At 37.0% G+C, this 16,607-nt stretch overlaps 1 long non-coding RNA gene across 1 annotated transcript; it reads right to left on the reverse strand.

Annotated features, from left to right (window-relative positions):
* Positions 1-832: 832 nt before the first annotated feature.
* LOC133275709 (uncharacterized) lies at positions 833-16,083 on the reverse strand. The gene is made up of 4 exons (XR_009745664.1): positions 15,950-16,083; positions 9,005-9,094; positions 3,137-3,190; positions 833-967 (listed from the first exon to the last, which is right to left on the reverse strand). It is a non-coding gene; the product is annotated as an uncharacterized LOC133275709 (long non-coding RNA).
* Between the last annotated feature and the right edge of the window lie 524 nt (positions 16,084-16,607).

Raw genomic sequence — 16,607 nt, forward strand, 5'->3', positions numbered from 1 at the left:
CAGGGGAAGTTTAGGTTGGATATAAGAAGGAAATTCTTTCCTGTAAGGGTGGTGAGGCACTGGAATGTGTTGCCCAAAGAAGCTGTGAATGCTCCATCCCTGGCAGTGTTCAAGGCCAGGTTGGATGAAGCCTTGGGTGACATTGTTTAGTGTGAGGTGTCCCTGCCCATGGCAGTGTGTTTGGAACTTGATGATCTTAAGGTCCTTTCCAACACTAACTATTCCATGATTCTATGATTCTACTTCACGTTTTCCCTATTAAAAGAATAGATACACTCAGCACAGCTGTGTATAAATGCTATTTTATTCAAGATATACAAGCATTTATATTACGGTGATGCTTTCCCATCTTCTGATAAAGACTAACTAAGCTCTACTTCTTTTCTTCCAGGATGTTTTGTCACCAAGACTTTGAAAAAGTAGGAGCTGTACAAGTCCTAGTACAGGAACCCTGCGGTCTTGAGAGGCTATGGGCCTAATTTTTGGGCTGGCCAGTGTCCCGGATAATTCAACAGTATTCTGGAAGATCTAATTATATATACAAAATACTTTATTGTCTCCTAATGAATACAGGTCTTTCTGGGGTAGGTACAGCAGGACTGTAATAACAGACAATATTGTTAGAGATGGATAACAGAGTAACCGCTTTTTAGTCTAATGCCATCAGTTAGATCACAAACAGAAGTTTTCAGATTTATTTGAAAACCCAGTAAATATGAGAACAAATATAGATGCAACTGCTGAGTTTATTTAAAGTTATGTGAAGTCATGTTAAAAATCCATCAGTTATACCATTTTAATTTACCTCCAACTGTGGAACGTGAGAAGCTTTGCTACATTCTAAAAGTTAAAAATCCAGACCTCACAGCCTTTGACAGAATATGCCTGTTTCTTGTGTATTCATAATATGCAAAGGGATCTTGCATTTTTATATGCAGGAAGCACTTTGAGGACAGTCTCCTGGGATCTAGAATATTACAGTAAATTTCAGTTTCACTTTGATATTTCATTTCATGACAGCCACAACAAATAAGGTAGCTCTCCTTTTCGAAGAGGAGAGCCAATTACCAGGAACAGATGTGGTTTTTTGTAGTGCTTCTTCCAAGCATGATTTTGAATAGCACTGTCATTAGCCTTTCAGAAACTTTCTCCTGTTTTTGTGAATCACCTCTGGCATTGTGTTCTATAATCTTATTGTAGCTCAGCATGCCTTTGGCCAAAACTGATGCTGGAGCCTCTTGTTCACCTTGATTACAGTTGCTATTATTATTTTTAATGTGTAATCACTGCTGGAGAAACTTAGTTTCTTTATTGTTCCCTCCTATGGTTAAACCTTTCTGATGAAATCCAGACTTCCATCTGTCATGGGCTAGTGTAGCTTCATTAAAGTCAGTGTTGATTTATACTAGAAAGGGGAACCTTGATCACAAAATTATTGGAAGTTCATATTGATTCATTTTTTAATGTTTTAGTAAGGTCCATTTAGGTTTTTTGTTGTTGATGTTTTATGCATCAGAAATAATGCAAAGAATTAATTTGTCAGTCACCTCCCTCATCCCTTCGTAGGTTAAGTACCACCATGGTATTCCATATATATATATGCGTTTTAGCTGTAGATGAATATGGTAGATTCTTGACTAATAAGAATTGTGCAATTGGCACAACTTGCAGTTGCTTTTCTTCCTGATTAGAGACATATTTCTGTATCCCATTTTACCCTTCTGAAACTGGAGACACTGTAATCACCACAGCCAGTGCAAGAGAGTGATTTTATAAATTTGGGTTGTTTTGGGGTTTTATTTTTTTATAAATGCACCAGGTCTACAAATACAGTGTGCCACAAATGCAAAAGTAATGTTTATTGTTAAGATTTAAAAAAAAAAGTAACCTTCTCTGTTTCTGCAAGATTCAGAGTCTACTTCATGTTGATGTTCAGGTATGGGCATTGCTAAATTTGTAACTTCTGGCAGGAGAGTAGTTTTACTCATGTGAATCGAACAATTCTCCTATGAGACAGTTTAGCAACTCTTTAGTCAAAATACATGCAGTTGAAGTACTATTCATAGAGTACTTTGCTAAAGAACTGTTTTCATTTGACTGCTCTGTTACATGAACATGAGAAAAACAGAATGTTGTGTGAGAAGGTGTTCAAAATTACATTTATGAAGGCCTCTAAATCTGGCAAAACATGAATGATTTCCCTAGAAATAAGAGTAACATTTAAGCAATTTGGTTAAAGGTTTATCAGGACAGTTTATATTTTGTGATTAAGAAGGACTTCATATTTGGTTAGAAATCTTCACATTTAAGTGTGTTTGGCTGTTACTAAAAAAAAAAACAAAAAACAAACCTGTTATTTTCTGCTCCCTCCCTTCTCATTTTCACTTCCAAGTTTTACACGTTCTGAAAATGAAACACTGTTCAAGCTTTCCTATTTTGACAGGATGTTTTTAATGCTTTGCCTGATATTATTGACTGTCTTTTTAATAACCTATAAACATTTATTTGTTAAAATCTGATTTTCCACGGTTTTGTAATATTACAAAAATTACAGTTGCACCATAGAGCACTTGATACATTTGATCTACTCAAAGTATCTAACCAACTCTTCTACAATTCAGTAATGTGTAAGTGTACTATACCAATATTTTGAAGGGCTTAGCTGATGAAATAAGAAATATAACAATATTATTGTGACAGCAAAAATAGGACTTTTTCAATATGACATTAACTGTATTAATATTTTACTTGCTAAAGCATGTTGCAGCAGGAATTTGCCTTCTAAAAATTATATCAGAACAGAGGGGTTTGTATGTGTGTATGAGTGAATTTTTGTAATTAACTGGCACTTCATTAAAACTAAACTTTATTTATATCTAGACATACCTAATGCTAACCAGAAATTCAGCAATTATCACTAGAAATATTAGTCACGTTTTGAAGATAGAAAAATAATAATGGAAATATAATTTCTCCTGTTGATTAAAATTTAATGAAGCATCTAATATAGCCTCTTGCACTTTATTTTACATTTTAGCAAATGGCTTTAAGAAGTCTAATCAAAGTTCATGTGCCTGCAGTCATGGCTGCATCCTTCTTTTCTAGCCAGTGGAGCACTACAGCATCAAATACTTACCCGTGATCTCTGTTTCTGTTTGGGGCTCCTACAATATCATTAGGAACATTCAACCTAGAATGAAAGTAAGATTTGCAAAACAGATTTACATCTTGTAAATGACATTTTTTCCCTAAGTGACTTAACCTTCAGGAAGCCCAGTAATTCATAGATGTCACTTCTGAGTTGGCTTTATTCCAAAGGGGAAAGGAAAATATGACTACTGCAGCACCATCTATCAATCAGATCTGAATCCCTGTAATATGTTGCAGATTAGATCACAAGTTCTTTCTCTAGCCAATTAATTTGTGTGCAAGCCTAGATGTAATTCAACTTTAGAAAGGTTTTAAAAATGGAAGTCATTAGCAGTGATACAGAATATTTTTTTTTAATAATTAGGTCCTGTGTGGAAAACCTCCTCTCATTCTAATTAATTGTTTTCATTTGTTGTGAAGTATTTTAGTGACTTTTAAAGCAATGAAATCTACAAAACTTAGTACAGCTACTTACGGCCAGGCAGATGAAGAATTTGAAGTACAGTGCATGAGCGAATTATCTTAGAAGCACATGTGCATACACAAATATACACACAATACTGATTGGCTTTGAAATTTTATATTCTTTAAATTCAGAATTCTGAAGTTCAGTGAGAGAATATAAGTAAGTGAAATCTCTCTTGACCAAAATGTGTTGTGTTTGTTCTCCAGAGATCCTATGGCTTCCAGCAGTTTCATGCCCCAGCTGACTGGATTTTAATTAGCACAAACACAGCATATCTGGCATATGCATTTGAAAAGACCAAAGTAGACACGAGCAAATAAGAGACACAATGGCTTATGGATCTTGGATATTTCAGGAGGTGGTTGAAGAGAAGGAAGCACTTCACTTGTGATCTAGTCCTTTCTTTTTTTTTTTTCCCAAAAGCTCACTGCCTGAGCCATACTTTAAAATACTTCATTGACATTAGACCTGAGTAGGAATATTGTGCTGCTTTTTTTATGCAGCTGAGATATGTGGCTGTAATTAGACTAGTGATGCAGTAATGGTTGGCAGCTGTCTGCATAGGCTCTGCAAGGTCTTTTTGTGCTGCTTATCTCTATCACACCTTAAATATTTCCATTACTTTGCTTAGAAAAGTAGAAAACAAGAGGAGTAAACTTCACTGCACACAAAGTTGGTAATTTTATATCCTCCGTCTGTTCTGCCTTGGTGCTATTTCCATGGCTGAGTAAGAGAATGGAGCATCTTAAGTTTAAGAATATGAACTGTAAAATTACATATGAGGAATAAATACTGAGGAAGAGGAACTACTTAAGTGATAATATTGGCTTAAAGGTTTCTGTTACCTATCTATGATGGAAATGAAAGGAAAAATGATTTATATATCACTCACTGATTCATCATTTGATCACAAAGATTTTTATGTTAATTTTCTGCCTTTGAAAATCATTGTTCACTTCCAGGACTGTAGAGCCCTTGTGTCTGCCAACATGTCAGCTTGCACAGGCTCAGCAAACTGACCTAAATTTGAAGGCAGAAATGTCTGCCCCGGAAAATTAGGTATTAACAGTAGTCATGTTTCTATTTGGGTTTGTGACATGTTTTGCAGTTTAGGGCATGAGACTGCTGTGGTTTAAGCCCAGCCAGTAACTCAGAACCACGAAGCCAATGTTATCCCAATGTTAGAAAGTTCCACCACTCATTGCTGTCAGTGTAGTTTTTAACAGCCTATCATACCATTCGATTTTCTCAGAGGCTGGTGCATGGTAGGGGACGTGATATACCCACTGCCATGCTCTTTGGCCCAAGGTTGTTCAAGAAATGAGTCCCATTGTCTTGACTCAATTCTCTCTGGGGTGCCGTGTTGCCACGAAATCTGTTTCTCAAGGCCCAGGATAGTGTTCCGGGCAGTGGCGTGGAGCACAGCATATGTTTCCAGCCATCCGGTGGTTGCTTCCACCATGATAAGCACATGGCGCTTGCCTTGGCAGGTTGGTGGTAGTGTGATATAGTCAATCTGCCAGGCCTCCTCATATTTGTACTTCAGCCATTCGTCCTCCATATCAGAGGCTTTAACCATTTAGCTTGCTTAATTGCAGCACATGTTTCACAGTTGTAAATAACCTGGGCAATAGTGTCCATTGTTAAGTCCACCTCTCGATCAAGGGCCCATCTGTATGTTGCATCTCTGCCCTGATGGCCTGAAGTGTCATGGGCCCACCGGGCCAAAAATAATTCACCTTTATGTTGCCAATCTAAGTCCATCTGAGCCACTTCAATCTTAGCCGCTTTATCCACTTGTTGGTTGTTCTGGTGTTTCTCAGTGGCCCGACTCTTGGGTACATGGGCATCTACATGACGTTCCTTCACCACCAGGTTCTGCACCCAGGCAGCAATATCTTTCCACAGTGCAGCAGCCCAGATGGGTTTACCTCTGCGTTGCCAGTTGCTCTGTTTCTATTGCTGCAACCACCCCCACAGGGCATTTGCCACCATCCATGAGTCAGTATAGAGATAAAGTACTGGCCACTTTTCTCGTTCAGCAATGTCCAGGGCCAGCTGGATGGCTTTCACCTCGGCAAACTGACTCGATTCACCCTCTCCTTCAGCAGTTTCTGTAACTTGTCATCCAGGACTCCATACAGCTGCCTTCCATCTCCGATGCTTTCCCACAATACGGCAAGACCCATCAGTAAACACGGCATACTGCTTTTCACTTTCTGACAGTTTATTATATGGTGGGGCCTCTTCAGCACACAACAGCTCCTCCTCTGGTGACATTCCGAAACCTTTGCCCTCTGGCCAGACCATGATGACGTCTAGAATGCCTGGAAGACGGGTATTTCCTATTCGAGCTCATTGTATCTGTACTGATGATCCCAGAGCACTTACCACATAGGTTCACGCTTTTATCTTTTTTCTTTTTCAAGGTACATAGGTCAGGGTTAATAAGCAGAACACCCAGCACCGCTGGGCTGGGCAGGTTACCTAGTTCGGATGGGGCTCAGTGGTACAAAGAGGCTGCTGCCACAGCCCCAGCTTTCCCTGCACGGTCGCTCCTCGCACGGGCTGCTCTATTACCAGCAGCCCGTACGGGACGTAACCCCTTAACCCTCTCAGGCGCTGCCCCACCCGCAGCCGTGGTGCCCCGCCCCGCAGCGTGCAGCGTTCCGATTGGCTCTGTCGCCCCTGTGGAGCGGCAGCGGGTACGTGACTAGCTCTGCCGCGGGCAGTGGCTGTCGGCCCCACAGGATGGCGCCTCAAGGGGTACAAGCTGGGGGCAGCTGTCCCGAAGCAGCAACAAAGCGAATTTCAATTGCCCAAGGGTTTTGTTATCTCATTCTGGAGTTCTTATTGTCCAGCAAACGGCTCACCAAAGTAGAGTTCAGATTCAGTTTCAGCTCGTGCTTTTCCTTTCGACAGATTTTGATTAATTTTCTTCCTCCAGTAAATTGATTAACTTTGATACAGAAGAGCAAAAGCAAATACAATCTTTCCGTACACATTTGGCACTAGGTTTAAAGGTATCTGTGCTCAAGCAGCTGAAGAGGAACAAGAAATAATTCTCTTTATGCTATTTCACCAAGACATTGTGTAATAGAAGTTTTCTCCCAGGAGCGAATTAGCTGATAAAGGGACAAGGCCATAGTTCACATGGGGAGTGTGCATAATGGAGCTGCCACCTAAAGGTACACTGAAAAAGCACTTAGGAATCAGGTTTTTATGAGTGCTTTTCTTGTGTAATGTGAATCAGCACTGTTTCCTGTACAGTAGTGTCATATGAAGCTAAAGTTCAACTCTGAAGATCAGAGAATTGTGGATTCAGTGTTTTCTTCATCAAAAGATCTTTCTCATGGGCTGTAATTTTCTCCTAGGGATATGTAATGCCAGCCTAATGTCTGCAGGAAGGGGCACTGTGCTTCCAGTATTTTGTCAACTCACCTGGCCAGAAAACCTAAGACAATAAGGACTTCTCCCTGGCTAAATATCCTGTGCATTGTCTTCCTGACACACTGTATCTTAGAGATGTTTATACCGTAAAGATCATAACTTCTTGTTATTGAAAAGCTGGTGGAATGGATTGAGAAACTCTGTGCACGAAAAACCAAAATCCAGTGCAAAAGTTAATGATCTGAATCCTTACTATTTCAAAAAGGCACCTGCCAGAAGTATCCTCTTCACTCATTATTCTGTGTTTTCAAAAGTGAATCCCTAGCAATCCTAATTAGAGGTGAAATGGAAATGAGAGGTTTTGTGAATAAATTGCACAGAAAATTAAATTTCATTATATGCAGATGTAATATGCATTGCTGCTGGCAATTTAATGCTGTTAAGGTAAGATTTCCTCTCAGGGACAGTCCCATACTCCCACTATACTCACTGTCTTTGATATCCATCTTTACACCATTCATCCTATTTTAGCCTCCTACACAGTTCCTTCTTCCAGTCATGGTTACCTTTTTTATCTGAGAGAGAGGGAGAGGGGGTGCATTTCTCAGCATAACTTTATGCTTCATTAGCAATAACATGCTAAAATCTATCAGCCTTCAGTTAGTCAGTTCAGCATGTGTTTAGCTAGCCTGGCACCTGAAGATATCTCTTCCTCCTCCCTTGATATTGTTAATTATGCCTTCTCTTTTTCATCAGTTCATTAATATACCTTACCATGAATTGTTTTCATTCATTTTTATAGGGAGGCTGTGAACGTATCTGTAACACTCTGGCAATTATAGAAATGAAAGTAATTAAAACAAATAATTTTGTTACATGTTAATTTGTAACACATAACTCATCCTTTTCTCATCAGAATGGAATTCACAATTATTTGCAGGAAAGCTTGCGGAATATTTACTTTGCGAAATGTGTCTTGAAGATTGAAAAAGTCAAGCTGACCCTTCTAATATCTAAACACATGTTGAATGTAAATATTTGGGAAAGAATCGAGCTACTCAACCACTCCACTGTTTATAGAAGGAAAGTTGTTTTTTTTTTCCTATGTTCTCAATGATCTTGAACTGAAAAGAACAATGGATTCTGTTCCTGAAGTAGGATTGTGCATTCATTTAGATCATCTAACACTTTCTTTATTTCTGTTATCAGCTGTCCCATCCACTATGTACAAATGTTCAAACATTAAAGCATCATACCATTTCAGGTGTTTGTGCATTAAGCTCAATCAGGTTTAAAAGATCTAAGTCCATATATGATAGTAAATTATTAATACTGACACCCCAAATTACCTTATTATGAATTACAAAATGTATGAAGAAACGTTTTCAATGTAAATTTACATCACTAAGTCTTATGCTAGTGATTCTTAAAGGATCACTGACATAAGTGATCCTTTAAGGGAGGATTAATTCCTTGAAGGAAGGATTGATTATTTCACAGTTAAGCCACTCTCAGTTTTCTTGTTTCTTCTCTCAAATTTCCTGAACTTCAAAAGACTAAAATAAATTAACAAAATAAAACAAATAAAATACATCCCAATCCCTTGAGTTGCTTAAGAAGTCATCTCACAATATATTGTACATGTGACTGGAGAATGGCATCGACTTTTGGCCTGAAAATTATTGATACGTTTTCTTTTTTTTTTTTAAGAAGTAAGTCCTAAGGCTGTTCCTGTAAGAATATAATTAATGACATTAATGATCTCCCCACTCCACTAATTTCCCTTTCAATAGAAGCTACTGCCGTCTCTAATTTCTTTAGCCATAATAAAGTTCTTGCTATAACCACCTGTTTCTCCAGGTGAACTAATAATTTAGCATAGTCACCAAATTAGAAACTTTGCTAAGGTCAGAATAAATGGCACTGCAGCACTTTATTTAGTAAACCAGCCACCATTAAAGATGTACTTTCATAAACTGGTGGACAATTTTATCTCACCTTTTTTTAACATAAAAAACTATAAAGCTGGCCATTCTTTTGAGGTCAAGCTTAAAAACCCACAGCTGGCTGGATCATGCTTTCTTCTTTCTGTAAATAGATAAATTCATTATTTTTATTAAAAATTCTTGTTATAAAATCTACAGGTTTATGTTGTAATTCTCTGGACCTTTGAACATGGTTTAGAAACAAAAAGACCTTGATGCTGTGCAAGTGCTGCTCAGCCATAACTGAAATAACCCTTATTACCACAACTATGTTTTGGTCACAAACCTAAAAGATAAGACCACACAGCTACTGTGAAGGAAATAAACTCCATCCCAGCCATACTTGGGACAGACCAATTTTCTTCTCTCACAATTCATTCTAAACTAAATCAACACAGCTTTTTGAATTATTCTTATGCAGCAAGCATTTTTATAGTCTGTCTACATTATCAAAACCCTTCACGGTGATAATTTGCTATGGCAAAACCCACACATCGTTACATGGACATCAGACTACTGTAAGATTAATGGCATGTCAGTCTTACTCACATAATCTAGCAAACAGAATCCACCTTAGGTTTCTACAGAAGATAAAAATAAAATCTCTTATTAAGAAAATAAAACTTAAGAAATAGAATTGCATGTAAACTAACATTTCTAACTTTCATTTCAAAATTTAATGCCCCAAAGCAGAGCCCAGACTCAAGGAGTATTAAAGTTTAACAAAATATGGATTTTTTGAGGAGTAGCTAATTACCCCAGTTGCAACTGGTGGGAACTGTGGATAACAAGGACTCTGAAAATTGAATCATTTGGGGGGATTCTGCTCCTTCCCTTTGTCCTAACATCTGACTGAATATTCTAATGACATCCCTTGCAATAATATGGAATGCTTTCATAAATTTGCACGTATTATGCATATACACACACAGATTATAATCCTAAATTTGGGAGAACACTGAAAAGCTTTCAAAAGAGTATTTAGTATTGTTGACACTTATGAAGAGTTTGGGCATTACTTCATCAGTTTCAGAAGGATCTCTCTTGTAACCGTAGCACACTGGGAGTTCAAAGACACCTTCATTATTTACCAGTTAACAGCATAGTTTCAAGAGGCTCTGGTGGAGATTATTACATCTGACATTTGTACAATTCTTTTAGAAGTTCCCATTAACATACTTTTGCTAAGTAAGTGACCTGCAGCACTATGGGTAGGATACGCTGAGACTGTGCTGGAGGTGACTGCCTTAAAAATGGTCCATTTTGGGGTACATCCTTGGTTAGACTGAAGGCTTTTGCAGAAAAAAATTCTGGGTCCAGTCCAAGGAATATCTAGTCTTAGAAGCAAAGGGGGGAAAACAGGAATGGAAGAGCATCATGTGAACCCGTCTACTGCTGTGATTCCAAGTCAGAGCATGGCAATTTCATTCTTGATTTCTCTCTCCTCCTGAAAATGTGATGTTGCACTCCTTGAAAAAATAAGACAATACATGGACTCCATAATAAGGATGAAGTCTAACAGCTTTAAATGGATATTAAAAAAATCTATGTAGGCATCAGTGTGAAAAAAAAAAAAGATTCTTTGATATGTCATCTTTCTATTTTAACAATTAAAATGGCTTTTGAAGCTCTTAGGCATATAATTTAAACCCATAAGGTATAAAATTGTGCCATACCTTGCAGATAGTCCCATATTTAGCACAAACGAGGTCATAAGGATCAACAGCCTTAGGAAAAAAAAATGGTGATTTCAATTTTCAAATACATAAACTTAATTCTCTTCATTTAGGAGCTTGCCAAAACTAAGACATACAATTGTCCTTCAGCTGCATAATCAGAGATTCCTTGGTATTAACATCTTTGTGCAAAAATAGAAGCTGAGAGATAAAGTAACTATTTTTTTATGTGAAAAAAAAAAATTAACAGGAACATCTGTCCTGAAAGAGCTCTAATATGGTGTCTGAAGGATTCCCCACCAGAAGTATTTTGCTATTGAAAAAGGTGGTATTCTAGCCTTATTCATAATTACTCTGATACCTCTGCACTCAAATGACATCTGCTCATATGTCTTAAAATACATGAGAACTCAGAATGTATGATGTTAACATTTTCATTTGAGCATTACAATTTAGAGGAAGTTAACAGAGTGGGCCATGATGATTTAAAAAACACAACAAAACAACATAAAAACATTAGACTTACAAAGTTGCATCAGGAATTACACTGCATCTATATTGTGAAATTGTAAATTGTCCTGGGTTCAGCAGTAGCAATCATTTTTCTCCTTCTTAGTAGCTTGTGCAGTGCTGTGGTTTTGACTTTCAGCCTGGGAACAACACTGATAACATCAATGTTTTTAGTTGCTGCTCAGAAGTATTTACTCTGACCAAGGACTTTGTGAGTCTCATGCTCTGCCAGGGAGGAGGGGAAGCTGGGAGGAGGCAGAGACAGGACACCTGACCCAAACTATCCAAAGAGGTATTCCATACCACAGCACGTCATGCCCAGGATGTAAACTGGGGGCAGTTACCCAGAAGGGCTAGATCACTGCTTGGGTTGGGCTGGGTATCGGTCGGCTTGTGGTGAGTGGTTGTATTCTCTTCCCTTGTTATTTCCCTTAGCATTATTATTATTGGTGGTAGCAGGAGTGTTTTGTGTTATGCCTTAGTTATTGGACTGTTCTTATCTTAGCCCGTGGGAGTTACATTCTTTTGATTCTCCTCCCCATCCCTCGGGGGGGGGGGGGGGGCAGGGGCGGGGGGCAGGGGAACGACACGACACGAAAGAGGGGGAGTGATCGAGTGGCTATGTGGTTCTGAGTTACTGGCTGGGCTTAAACTACGACATAAATGCAATTATTCCAGTTGTACACAGTAATCTTTGGGAATACTTACTCGTAAAACTTTTGGGGTCTAAGTTTCCTAAAAAGGTATAATATCAAATTGTTGAATGCATTTTGACAGCATATTTTAGTAGCAATTACCAAGTATCATTGCTAGCTAACATCATTCTATCATTTCCTTTAGATAAAGTTTTGTGTTGTAAACCACACAAAAAAAAAGAAGTATCTTGGTGTCCTTGCTACATACAGAATGAGAGTTTCAATAGAAAAGGAGAAAAAAATATGAAACTATACTTTGTTTATACGTATGTTGTTGGTTCACATGCACACACACACGTAGATGCAAATCAACTTCGATTCACAACTATTGTACTATACAGCGTTGTATTTTACAGGTGGTAGCAGCAATGTACTAAATAAGATTTAGCTAACAGGTGCTCTGTAGGCTGTGGACAATTACATCATAAAAATGTATTACAGTGCTCACTCTTGGGAGTAAAGACTTTTGCTGTACTAGTGAAATGTTTTATATGAAGTGGAATTTCTAATGGACTTCAACAGTGCTGCTGGTTTGAATGCATGGTGATATATCGGGGGTAGTGCCACAGAAGAAAACCTCATAGAAAGGAGGTAATTTATGTAGTAAAAATGCTTACACTTTCCACTGCATACATTTAGAACAATAATTCAATTGGACAACTTTTTCCAGTTTGCATTTGCAGTAAGCATTTCTAACGGTTAACATTGTGGATTGTTGTTTTTGTTTTGTTTTTTTTTTTATTGTGTAGTTTCATTATCCACTTGTACTTCTGAAAAAATGAGAAAATGGAGGAACACACAGAGCTGTCAGATTTAAATGGCTCTTAGAGAAGTACTTCAACTCAAAAATGATCAAGAGCAAATTGTTGATAAAACCTTTGCTTTCACCACGTTCACTAACAAGTACTATTAGTAAATGAGTCATGTAGAACCACTTAAACTTAATCCTGGAAAGGAGGGGAAGAATTTCCTTGCAAGTTCATCTTTGATTAAGAGCTCTCTTTTTAGCCAAGAACCACAGAGGTTGTTTTTTTTCTTTTGCTTGTTTTTAAACCAACTGCTATGGACGTGTAACATGATATTTTCATGAGATCGGCAGCATTAGTTCCTTTCCTAAGATTTATTCTCTTCAGCAAGAATTTTAAATACCTAACTTTTTTTATATTCTCCACTTCTAAAAATACACAAAATTTCTTTGAAGTGATTCATTTTAGCAGGAATAATTGCATTTTCCTTGCTTTTCAATTGTGTCATACTTTGTACGTTGGTGCATTAAATCTTAAGATTGATCTTAAAAGTTAGGTCTTGTGTCAAAAAGCAACTCAAAACCATCTTCTCAGTACATCTCAATGGAATTATCTCCTTTGTTGAAATGTTACTATAGCTAAGGTCGTGTGCTCTGTCCCCCTCTAATCCTCTGCTTATTGCACATACTTTGTGTCAGTTTTTTCCTTACTTAGATCTATCTCATCCTTTGTGTTCATTCATAATTATTATTACACCTAATGCTTAGCTGATTATTATAATACAAAAGTAGTATAATATATGATTTTTAGAAACAAAACTTAAAGGTCAGGGATTCAAGATGAGCTGTAAAAGAAAACCAGTGGTGGTAGCCCTCCATCTAGTCTCTAACACTGCAACACCAACAACAAACCAGAAATCCTCAAACTTCCAAGTGTGACATACCTCTCCATAGAAGACTTGTCAGTTGAAATATTAATATTCTTTTTATCCATCACAGAACATCTATTTGGCATTTGATATCCACTATCAGCTTAAATAGTTTGACAAAATAAAAAGGGGTAATGGCAGGTAGAAACGATGCAGGACACCAGCCTAAGATGGCAGAGTCTCCTTGTCCCAGCACTCCTTTTCATGCATTATCACTCCTAGTAGAGCTTAACCAGAACTGTTAGAAGCCATCATTTAAGCATATTTTCAATTATGTGCAGAGAATTCTTATCTGTTTTAATAAAACCTGTTTTGTTTTCTTTTATTTTTTCTCATGCCTATGTATTTCTAGTAAGTTTCACCTGTCTTGAGGCTCTCCTTTCAGCTATCCTCACTAGCTGCATGGCTTGAATGTAGCAGGAGAAATCCAGCCATCAACTGAAATTATCATTTACAGCTTGCTTTCATTTAGGAGTCACTCAAGTACCTAGCAGCTACAGTTACAATGAGCTGGAGCTTCCTGCTTCAGCTGATGTTTTGGCAAGTGCTTTCTCTGAAATGGCATAATCATAGTATTTCAGACAAGGTTTGAATCCGCAAAGGGTTATCTTGATTTATAAACCATTTACTCCCATGTAATAGTTTGCAGTGTTCCAACTATTTCTTGATTAGTTAATGAGAATCATGTTCAAGAAGAATTACTTTAGTGTTCTTCAGGTGTCTTGTTTTGCAGAATTTATTTGCTTAGTTTTATTGCCTGCATAAGAATCTCAGCATACCACTTTATAAAAAAATCCCAAGTTTAAAATCTGTGTCTGCAGGGTAGGTGGCAACACAGATGTTGCTACTTCAGTACAGAATTAATTTGATTTTATAATCTATTTTCTATTTCTATTTTCTAAAGATAGCTCTTGTGGCACTAAAAACCTGGATTAATATCATGGAAGTATTTGATTAGCAGCAACTGAAAACCTGTCCAGTCATTTGGAAAGGAGTGAATCAATGGTCACAGGAACATTATAAGCACAAAGGTGTTACAAGCTGGAGGAAAACAACACAGCATTCCACAGTGTTACAGTATTTTATGTACTTTTGTATCTTCCTAATAGTTTTTTTTTAATTTGCCATTACTCTCTTCATTCCCTTTATTAGCAAATTTCAATTCCTTATCACTATTTAATGCTTACTGTAATAAAAAAGTAATTTTGAGAAGAGAATAAATATAGAAAACATTGAAGTTGCAGAAATCTGAAAAAAAAAAAGCTGTTATATAGTTTTAATTACATTTTCTCTCTGATGCTTTTTCTATGACATCTTGAATCTTCTTGTGAGAGCTGGATATATTTTTCTGATGAAGTACTGGCTTGTTAAGTATTAAATAATCTTTTCTTTTCAATTTACTATGTTTCCTGTTAAGAATCTTTGCACAAATTAAGAAAGGTCATTGCAGTGAATGAGGACAGTCCTTTTCAGTCCCTGGGAGTTTCTCAAAAGACAACATTATCCAGCTGGAAATCTTCCTGCCTCCCAGAAATCAACCACTACCGACTGTAGCATATGCTAGCTGAAAAATTTCTAATGAAAGATTTTCCTTTAAAACTCTTACTTACAGATATATATATAAAAAAAAAAGTGTCCAAGGAATATGGTGTTCATCAATAATAGACATGGTAGAGGGGAAGTTTTCTGACTCCTCTCCCATTTTTCCTGACAGTCTGAAGGATGGCTGGTTGAAGGACCACTTTTGAAGAAAGCATACAATCATTCTGTTGATTATTTACAGCTACAACAATTTCACTACATTCTACAGAAAACTTTATTATCTTTGACATTTGGTCATTATTCTCCAAACTCAGTCTTTCCTATAATTTCTGTATTTACCCACTTTTATTCAGTATCTGCTTTCTGTAGTGGAAACAGTTTTCAGATGTTTTGTTATGAAAACCTAACTAGTAGTTTATTTATTATATATATATTTATATATATATATGTATATATTGTTTAAATCATAAATCATACCTGCGTTTCAGTCTATTTCTATGTTCAGGTTTCCTTATGTTATTTTAAGCCAAACTGTGTTACATGACAGTAGGTCTAACACTACTGATAGTGAAAATTAATGGAAAAATATAAAACTTTCACCAGTTGAAAAAATGTAAGCCATTTACTAGTTGGTAATAAATTCATCTGAAGTACATATATCCTTTAAAAAAATCAACTTCAAATTTGAAGGTCTGACTGTTCTCATGAGAGTCATACATCTCAGAAAACCCTAGGGAAGTTCAAAATAAAAACTGGAATTTCTTGACTGATTGATAGCATGTACACATGACTGAACAAAAAATGACTGCTCTTAGTCTATGCAGGAGGATACCACATATTTGCCACATCCATGCATTCTACCTGACTCCATTAAGGGCTACTAAATCCTTTCTGATAGTTCAGAAAGACAAAGGGAATCTGCATTCTTTCTGCAGTAGACCCTTCTGCTTGAGCTGAAGCTCAACACCAGATGGCACCTGAAGGTCACACAGTGGTCTACAGACTAAAAATATAAAATTCAATTTTAGTTTGAAGAAATAATGACTACACAAAAAAGTCATTGAGTCAGCTACATACAAACTAACTGCAGAGATCTTATCAAAATCAAACTATGTCTGTGTAACGTTAACATTAAATCTGGGAGGAGAGAAAAAAACACAAACAAAAAAAAAAAGAAAGAAAAGAGAAAAACCAAAGTGTAAGCATTTTCAATATGAAGAGAATTCCAAAATTTTCTAAAAAAAAAGTCCATAAATGATAGCCATTAAAGGATACTTTCATATCTTGTTACAATTGCTCTCTTGAGGCTGTCATCACGAATAGCGGTGACTGAGAATGAATAGAAAACATCGCTGGATTTTGCCTGATATATTTTGCAATGCACCATGAAACACGTGTATTTGGGAGAAAGCTTCTTAAAAGGCACTTCTCAAGAATAAAATCTTAAGTTTGAAAAAGGAATAAATACATAGTGGTAGATCAGACCAGTAACAGCTGCCATTCTACAGATGACTTCCAG

The sequence above is a fragment of the Pezoporus flaviventris genome, unplaced genomic scaffold (genome assembly GCF_033815535.1).
Source record: "Pezoporus flaviventris isolate CSIRO_AGI_PZ_B2104156 unplaced genomic scaffold, CSIRO_AGI_Pfla_v1 ptg000002l, whole genome shotgun sequence".
Taxonomy (NCBI): domain Eukaryota; kingdom Metazoa; phylum Chordata; class Aves; order Psittaciformes; family Psittacidae; genus Pezoporus; species Pezoporus flaviventris.